This window comes from Euprymna scolopes, chromosome 42 (genome assembly GCF_053919585.1).
Source record: "Euprymna scolopes isolate OS-2025 chromosome 42, ASM5391958v1, whole genome shotgun sequence".
NCBI classification, from domain to species: Eukaryota; Metazoa; Mollusca; class Cephalopoda; order Sepiida; family Sepiolidae; genus Euprymna; species Euprymna scolopes.
In genome coordinates this window covers 38101437-38111436 of record NC_136523.1, presented here as the reverse complement: position 1 = coordinate 38111436, position 10000 = coordinate 38101437, and the positions used below count along the sequence as shown (strand labels likewise).

The following is a 10000-nucleotide window of genomic DNA, read 5'->3' as shown; positions in this document are numbered from 1 at the left end:
TATATATATATATATACATATATTATATATACTCCTTTTTATCCCAAATAAGGGGTTACTCATTGGAATCATTCGTATCATTTAGATTCTTTGGACTACTGTTCTCATCTTTGAGTGTCATTTTCACAAATCCTCATTTCCCAAAATTCAGAAATGTAATTTGGAATCATATCTAATGGGACTAAAGGCAAGTTAAGCAGAAAGAGGTTTGTTCACATTACATTTAAACTTCTGCATGTCACTGCAGTTGGAAAACCAGGAGGGAATTCTAAAGTCTAGCAGTCTGATAGAATAAACTGTCATAGCAGAATGCTTCCCAGCATATAGGGATCTTAACAGTGAAGGGGTGTGATTTTTCTGCTTGCCAGATTAGTCTGGAGTTTGTACGTTGATACGCGGCACTATCACATTGACACACTGGTTCCCACCAGATCACCGAAGTTAAGCAACAATGAACCTGGCCGGTACAAGATGGGTGACCATTTGGGAAAGTTAGGCGCTGTATGTACCGCACAGTTATGAGAAATTTCCAGATTGGTATCTGGAGGTGCATTAATTCACTGGGAGAGGTATGCACCCCTAGTCGTAGTTAAGACATGCATCAAGGAGAAGGTAACTCTGATGACGTCGGCAACAAGACGTATGGCCACGGAGGAGAATGATCATTTCAAGTTCGATGTAAACAAATTCTTTTGTATGTTCCTTTTAAGAATTATATTCTTCGAAGATCCACTAAGTTGCTTCAATAATTACGTCTTTATCACAGTCAGCATTACACAAACCGATTCAGCATTATCGTTAAGTGTTTTTATGGAGATATCTGTGAATAAAAACAATTATTTAAACTAAACAAAAGTGAACGAATTGAAGCACAAATTCAGAGTGGAAATAATTCTACGACGTAATTTGTATCAAGAGATTTCTGTCTACCTATGCAGGTAAGATCTAAGATGCATCTAGGAAAAGGTAACTCTGATGAGGTTAGAAGTAGGACGTTGGAAGGCCCTGGAGGAGGATGAATCTCTTGCAGATCAACGGTTCTATGGTATTAAGAGTTATGTTATTCAACTGCAGCTATGCGGATGATCTAAGGACAACGGATAGGTGCAAACAGGCGAGTCGGATGCCACTGTGCTGGGTGAAGGTAATGGCAACCCACGCCATGTATTTTACCAAGTTCAAAATCATCTGATTGTCTTCAAAGGAATCAGACCAACAATGGACCAAAACCTATGGAGAACACTAACCATGATTTATCTACAGCATTAACAATTCTATGATACAAGAAGTTTCTCTTGAAGATAAATCTTTTTCTTTATCGAAGTGCGCCCCCGCCCCCCCCCCCCCCAATAACGATTATTTTGAATAAATTCAGAAAATTCTCTGGTCAAGATATTTGTTTTCATTAATACAGGCCTGTGCGAATTTGTGGTGGGCAGAAACGAATTTAAACATTTTAATTTTAGACACCAAAGGGTAAACTTCAGTGCTACAGAAAAACCCATTTCGCTCTAAATAATTTACGTGACTGAAATAGAAATTAACTTGTACCTATTTACAATGCCTCCCCATGGGACAGAGTTAGACACCAGGGTCGTTTTTTAACGTGGAGAAAGGTAGAAAAATAAAAATTGTCTCAGTTGTGAAGGGCTGCTCCTCCACCGAAAGAGAACAAGAAATGGAAGTTCAGTATCTGAAGAACAGATACTACGCTTTGATCTTGGCTAAAAGGCCAAAGACAGAATTTACTGATGTTATGATTGGTCTTCTGTCTCAGTAAGTGATTATAACTTATCTCCCCTTTATAAATGTAATTTTTCCAAAACTGCCTTTATTCTCGGCCCCTAAAATCAAGAGATTAGACCTTTTCTGTGATGATCCTGTCACTGTTGATTTTACAGTGGGGTTCATGGAGGTCCACCCTTCTAGAATTTGTCCTTTCTCTTTGAGAAGTGGGATTAGTTTATTGCTAATCGCAAATGCTAGGAGTTCATCAGAGTGCCATTCTACTAAATCTATAAATATAAAAGCAAAAATTTGTGTATGTCCAAGAAAGGCTTTTTTCCGAGATGTGCTCGGTCGACTCCAAACTTTTTATATCACGCCTAAATGATAATATCTACGAGTTAACAACTGGGGTTTCCTGTCTATTTAATTTGCCCGACTTTCAAAAGATGAATATTCAAGATTTTTTGATCGCCGCATGTGCGTTAAGCTTTTTCGTATAAAAAAAGAAGCGAACAGACTTGCGCTAAATAAAACACTGTCCTGCACTCAAAGTTGACGTCATGAAGTCATCAAAAATGGGCACTTCCCGTTAAACGTCGCATGTTTTTTTGGTTTTTTTTTTACACTTTATTATTTTCCAACTGCGCGTCAAGGCTTTGGGTTTTTGTTTTTTTTTTTTAAACAAACACCCGGCCAACGATTTTTGTTTCATTTACCCAAAAACACACACACACCTCCAAACACCCGGGCAACACCAGGTACTCCCGGCTAGTCTATATATAAAAGGCAAAGTGTGTATGTGTGTTTGTATGTCTGCCAAAAACTTTTGACACGCACAACAGATCCTTATGAGATCTGTATCGTTTTGAAGCTCGACGTTTCGGACAACAAATATCGAAAAATTTACCAAAAACATTAATTCCTTCACTCTCAACTCGCCAGTTTTCTACAAGGAGGGGTTGGTTTTTCTGCCGACATTTTTGGGGAGTCATCATCTCCGTTCGATTGACTAGTCTTAATTTCAACGTTTGCAACTTCCGGTTTAGCCATGGACGCACTAGCAAAGACGTCAGTTTTTTTTTTGTTTTTTTTTCTTCACCTTTTTCTCCTTCGCATTATGGGTTCGAGCCTGCCTACTACCATTTTTTTTTAACAGCTCTCTCCATCCAAACTGACTATTGTTTTGATTCTACTTTTTTTTTTTTTTTTTTTTTTTGAGGGGGGGGGTCCTTACTCTACACACTCGGGCAACGCCGGGTACCCCCACTAGTTATTTGTAAAGTAGGCACAACGATGCAGCATTGCAGTGATGGGGGTTGAAGCTTGGAGCTTGTCCGATAGTGCAGGACCCTTTAGATTTGAGACTCATTTTTGGGCCCTGTTGAAGAGATCAGTGGTTGATGTACCGGCTTATTATAATTATCAACCGACCTGTATATTTTTAATGTTATGAAACATTACGTTTAACATCACTTTTAAATACGGGCATATGTTGGATGACTTCAATAAATTTACTTCCAACCGATCTATGGCCAGGTCTTTATTTATCCTCTCTCTCTTTCTCTCTCTCTCTCTCTCTCCAGTTCATTTCAATCACTTCTTTCCTTCCCATCTTTTACTTGGTCTTTCCTTGTGGACTGACCCTTCTACCTCAACTGTTCTACATTTTACTAACCCAACGCTGGGCACCCGGGCTAGTATATTATACATTTTAAAAATAAATTATTTGATGTGCTATTTATAGGATAGTGGGGCATAAAAAAAATGTAAGAACCAAATAGTTTCCTGTTGCTCTTTTAATTCTTATTTTTTTTTTTTTTGTTTTTTTTTTCATGGCTGTTTTATTGAAGAGAAAAAAAAATTGTTGCACAGATATTTTTTTTTATTTTGTTACCGGTAACTCCCCTCCCCCGGTCCGCTGCCGCCGCCGGATATCCTAATGTCTAATAAGTGAAAATTGTCGGTTGCTTAATAGTGATTACGATTATGTGTAAATGAAACGCAGTGAAGAATTCTGTTTCTTTTCAACATCCATTCCTTTTTTTTTTCTCTCTATTGCATGCCATGAAGAGAATGAATCTTCTCTCTCTCTCTCTCTCTCTCTCTCTCTCTCTCTCTCTCCTTTCATTATTTTCCACTTTCTTTATCTCCCTCTCTGCCCTCCTCTCTCTGTCTGTGCCTCTTTGTTTCTCCCTTTCTTTGCCTCTCATTATTTTCCTCTCTCTCTCTCTCTCTCTCTTTGTGTGTGTATCTGTCTGTCAGTCTCTCTCTCTCTCTCTCTCTCTCTCTCTCTCTCTCTCTCTCTCTCTCTCTCTCTGCGTCTGTGTGTCTGTCTGTCTCTCTCTCTGTTTCTCTCTCGTGCGATGTCTCTCCAATTCTTTGTAATTCAGAACGCTTCTTACCATTTTAAATGCCGTCTGCTGACTCACCTATGTTTAACGCCCTCCCCCTCCGTGCGCACACGCATTCTTCTGTTTTGTCGCCTTTGAAAACTCTTTGCTTAATGAGCAGAAATCCGGGCTTTTCAAAATGGCGGCAAATGTGTTGGTTAAAGCCTTAGGTTTTCAGCAGCAAATGAATTCAGTCCCTCTCATTGGCTGCTGCTGTCTTCTTGCTATCCCCCCCTCCCATCTCTCTTCCTCTCATTCATTCATACAATTATCCTAACATTCGCTTTTCTTTTCTACTCGGTTTGAATTATATTACTGCATTACTTTGAATTATATTACTGCATTACTCTCTCCCTCTCTCTCTCTCTCGCCCTCTCTCTCTCTCTCGCCCTCTCTCTCTCTCTCGCCCTCTCTCTCTCTCTCGCCCTCTCTCTCTCTCTCGCCCTCTCTCTCTCTCTCGCCCTCTCTCTCTCTCTCGCCCTCTCTCTCTCTCTCGCCCTCTCTCTCTCTCTCTCTCTCGCCCTCTCTCTCGCCCTCTCTCTCTCTCTCGCCCTCTCTCTCTCTCTTTCGCCCTCTCTCTCTCTCTCTTTCGCCCTCTCTCTCTCTCTCTTTCGCCCTCTCTCTCTCTCTCTTTCGCCCTCTCTCTCTCTCTTTCGCCCTCTCTCTCTCTCTTTCGCCCTCTCTCTCTCTCTTTCGCCCTCTCTCTCTCTTTCGCCCTCTCTCTCTCTTTCGCCCTCTCTCTCTCTCTCTCTTTCGCCCTCTCTCTCTCTCTTTCGCCTCTCTCTCTCTCTTTCGCCCTCTCTCTCTCTCTTTCGCCCTCTCTCTCTCTCTTTCGCCCTCTCTCTCTCTCTTTCGCCCTCTCTCTCTCTCTTTCGCCCTCTCTCTCTTTCGCCCTCTCTCTCTCTCTCTTTCGCCCTCTCTCTCTCTCTTTCGCTCTCTCTCTCTCTCTTTCGCTCTCTCTCTCTCTCGCCCTCTCTCTCTCTCTCGCCCTCTCTCTCTCTCGCCCTCTCTCGCCGTCCGTCCTTCTCTCCCTCTCTCTCTCTCGCCCTCCCTCGCCGTCCGTCCCTCTCTCTCTCCCTATATTGTATCGTTATCTACAAGTCCAATTTTTACAAACTCTATGCATTAAATTAATTAGTAATTCGGAAATAATGTGTCAAATGTTGTCTTTCAAGTGGTCTGTTGTTTCTGGTTTATTAGCGTAGATATGCGACTTTACATATCTCTAAAGAAAAATCGCATGAACGGAGTGGTCAGTAAATTGATCATGCACATTGTCAGTTGGCTCCATCCTGCTGAAACTGCATGAGTTGCCAAACTAAGCTAAACTCAAAATAGTTGTAAAATTTGCAAAAACGAAAGTTATCAATTTTAAAGAAAAAAACAAACAATATATTTTTTCATTTTGAAATAGGACAAAAATATCCTTTTCACATTACAAACAAATGTATTTTCAAAACCCTGAGGAAGTCTTGAAATAAAGACTGAATGGTAATGAACATAATTTGGTTTGTTCCTTTTTCATCACGGAATATTTTGGTAATTTACATATATAAACAAAACGGTAGATGTGTCTCAGCCTGTCTGCATGTAAATATTTAATTTGTAATTCGGAAATGTGTCGAATGTTGTCTTTCAAGTGGTCTATTGTGTCGAGTTTATCAGCGTAGACATGCAACTTTACATATCCCTAAAGAAAATAATCTGATGGGGTTAAATCACATGAACGGGGTGGCCAGTAAATTTATTCAACTGATAAACTCTGGTCACATAACACTGAAATTAACAGGAAATAGTAACCCTGCTCCAATGATGGTTTCTAATGATGAAAAAAAAATCTTTGTTTGGATGGATGAATAATGCATACACACATATATCCACAAATTGAAATGCAAACTGTTCATTTCAACTTGCCGACATATTTTTACTATTTATAATTAAAATAATTCAGAAAAATATATTTTTTTTTATACAAAAATATTTTTTGTTCCAAAGATTAATTTTTGTTATTTAAATAAAATTTTTGGCATATGCCCCCCCCTCCAGCATATATTGTGTAATCTACAAGTCCAATTTTTACAAACTCTATGCATTAATTTAATCTGTAATTCGGAAATAACGTGTCAAATGTCTTTCAAGTGGTCTATTGTGTCTGCTTTATCAGCATTCCAAAATTTAATTCATTTCTTCAATTCGTTTAATATTTAATCTTTCTTACCTATCTCCCAATAGCTGCATCCGTAGGGAATGCAGCTAAAGCACTAAATGTTTTGCTTTCGGTTCTAGCTGATGGCACCCAAGTCAGTTTTTTTTTTTAACTTTTGAGAAGACTACTATATATTAGGTACAATATAATAAGCAAGAGAATTGGTTCTGTAATAATTCTACCCCTTAGCAGCTGTTTTTTTCCAGATGAAAACTGATTAAAATGTTCTACATGTCTGAATACCCTATATACTAAATTTCAAGTCTGTAGATCAAATATTCGTTGAGTATATTCTCACTTTTATAGATAGATTTTTTAATTGCTTTTTCACCCCAAACAAAGCACAGTGCCACCAAGTCGTAAGGGGCTACTATTTGGGACAAAATTTGCAGGGATACTATGTAGGGAGTTGAGCAGCAAGATGTCTGTTGACATTACACTTGAACTTCTGTGTGTCAGTACAATCAGGGAAGCAGAGATCCGGGAGGGAATTCCAAAGTCTAGCAGTTTGAAGGAAGAAACTATTTAAGTAGAAGACTTTCCGGCATCTAGGGATCTCTACTGTGAAGGAGTAGGATTTTGCTGCTTGCTGGGCTAGTCGGGGTGACTTACCATTTTGGTTTGGATTTTAGCTGATGGCATTCAAGTAATTTATTTTAAAAAAATTTTTAAATCAGTGCTATATATTAGGTACAATATAATATTCAATATAGAATTCGCTCAGTAATAATAAATATGAAATCTGCATGAATTAAAATATATTTAAGCGTATTTTACGAGCTGGTAGAGCCGGGTTAGGGTCACTATGTCAGGTTTAATGGCTGTAGGAATTGCATAGTTATAGTGAATGGTGCGCGACCCTTTTCTAGTATCACACAAAAACACGCGTTCTCACCTCAAGCTATATTACTTGTCATATACATACGCGCACTCAAATATACTTGCGCACGTCCACACATGTACATATATTCACGTTCGCGTATATACACTCACATTCACGTGTATACACACACACGCTAACGTACACACATGTACTCACATACGCGCACACATACGCACGCATGGACAACATCACTTCCCCTTTCAAAGGAAATCCACACATGCGCAAAAGACCACCGGAAACAATTATAAAAGCAAGAGCAATAAGCAGCATCTTCCTTTTCGGACCAGCTTTCAAGCTGGGCGGTCTATGGACCGACAGCGTGCCTTTTCGGCAGGCGCGCGCACCCACGTACCTCATGCCACTTGCTACTATGTGGGACAAAAAGCTAACAGACCGTACGTACACTTTATACACTTTCTCTCTCCATCAACTGGATTGACATTCTCATTCTTTCTTTCTCTCTCTCTCTCTCTCTCTCTCTCTATATATATATATATATATATATATACACACAACTTGTCCCTGAGAATAACTTCGCGTAGCTGACTGCTAACATGGCGCACAGTTTAACTGATGTCAACCCTCTATCCTTTTCTTTGTCTACACACTGGACTATCATTCCCATTTCCACTACATTACTCACTTCTCTTCCCACGCACGAACAAACGATAGTGACCCGAACGTGAGATGAACACACATTTCCTTTTCTTTCTACACCACCAGTCCCGCAACGAACATTGGTTACATACGCGCGGACATGAACACATGTTATATCTAAAACATTCATTTTTCAACAGTAAATAAACGATACGTTTATTTTATACAGCAATTGAGTTTTGTTTCCTTCATTCAATTCGTTTCATTATTTTCTTTTGTAACGGGATTAGGATATATATATCCTAGTCCTCTACAATGGTGACATTTGTCCTTAAGGTCGCACATTAAAAGGATCATCCAGAGCCTATTTTTGGCACTGTTTTACAGCCATAAAATGTTTCAATCATAGTCATTTTCCTAGTTTTGCGTATGAATTATAAAATATCTGATATTTCGCCAAAACCTCTGGCCTTGGAGGGGAGACTAAAACTTGCTTCTATGGTTTCAAACGATCTGAAATAACAGCAAGGGGAGACTTGATTCCAAATGTCTCTCATATGTTATTTTTACTCCCCTTTGGTTTTCATATGAGTAATTTCACATTGTATAAGGATTATTTGATACTGGAGATATTCATAATCGCACCCTATTTCTAAAAGAGGGGAGATATAACATGAGAAATATTTGGAATCAAGTCTCCCCTTGCTGTAATTTTAGATCATTTGAAACCATATCAGCAAGTTTTAGTCTCCCTTCCATCAAGGCCAGAGGTTTTGAGGGAAAATATATATATATATATATATATATATATATATTTGGTTTATAGACATGAAACTTGATATATATAGGGGGTTTGGACCTGGGAAACAAATTCGATTTGGTTTTTAGCTGGTAAAAATAGTTGCTAAGGGGTCAAAATTGAAAAAAATTGGAACTTGGCAAGCATAAGTCTACTAAGCTTGTCACTTCTATACATGTACAAATATGCATTTATATGGTAAAGTCAGTTAATTATGAAAGTTCTGATAGGCATCTGTTATTAGCTTAGATGGTAACAAATAAGTCTGCAGTACTAAATGATTTGGTTCTAGTTAGGATTCTAATTAATGGCACCAAAGTCTTTTTTTTTTTTTTTTTTTTTCTTTTTTTTCTTTTTTTCTTTTTCTTTTTTCTTTTCTTTTTTCTTTTCTTTTTCTTTTTTCTTTTCTTTTTCTTTTTTCTTTTCTTTTTTCTTTTCTTTTTTCTTTTTCTTTTTTATTTTTCTTTTTTATTTTTTTCTTTTTTTTTCATTTGAAAAATTATATTGCACCCAATATACCATAATAATCTATAAATATAAAAGTGAAAATGTGTGTATGTCTGCAAAAGCCTTTTTTCGTCTGCCTTCTTGCTCGGCTTTGCTTTGCTCCTTCTTAAAACTTTTTATATCATGTCTAAATCATAATAACTACGACTTTAGAACGGAGGTCGCAGCTATCTTTAATTTGCCTGACTTTTACCAGCTATTTTCGATCGCCGCGTCTTCGAAAAGCGAATGATGGGGCAGAGGAAACAGTAACTGGCTCGCAGCACAAAACTAGGTCAAACATCACGCCACTTAACTTCCTCGCACCTGTATATTTCACTTTATAAGCCTTAACTTAACACGCTTATCAATTCCTCTCCCCTCGTGGCGGAGATGGCTAGGTCTCAGGTTTTTTCCATTTCGTTTCCACCTTCACGTCAAAGGCTTCGGGGTTCAATCCTACCTTCCTACCGGCCAATTTTTTTTTTTTTTTTTTTTTTTATAAACAACACACATACACACCTCCAAACACCCGGGCAACGCTGGGCCCCCCCCCCTAGTGATCAATTGGCTGTGTGATAATAAATATGAAATGTGCATAAATTAAAATTTCATATTTAAGTGTATTTTACAAAGCATAAAAAAAATTAAAACAAACTCTTCACCAAATAAAATAATTTTGTGATCTCAATAATTTTCTAGTATGAAAAAAAAAAAATTCCGTGTAGACAAACAAATGTTTTTTTTTTTAATATTCAAACAAAAAAACACTTACGAATAAACTGAAAAGATTTCATTTGTTTGTTTTTATTATTCTTGAAACGGCTATACAGAATTTTTTACCTTTCCAGCAATTGAAACTTAAGCCACACTTTTAGAAACAAAAGCCCCCATCCCAAGCAAATCGAAAA

General features: G+C 38.1%; 1 protein-coding gene and 1 long non-coding RNA gene across 3 annotated transcripts in view; one reads left to right on the top strand and one right to left on the bottom strand.

Annotated features, from left to right (window-relative positions):
- Positions 1-4335, bottom strand: part of LOC145267025 (uncharacterized) — a 32334-nt gene extending 27999 nt beyond the window's left edge. The window contains exon 1 of one of the 2 annotated variants that reach the window (XR_013864811.1): positions 4131-4335. This is a non-coding gene — a long non-coding RNA (uncharacterized LOC145267025). The remainder of the gene's footprint in view (positions 1-4130) is intronic. The other variant, XR_013864810.1, reaches the window with a different exon arrangement.
- Positions 1-10000, top strand: part of LOC145267027 (uncharacterized) — a 64394-nt gene that overhangs the window by 52099 nt on the left and 2295 nt on the right. The gene's annotated exons all lie outside the window — the stretch shown is intronic.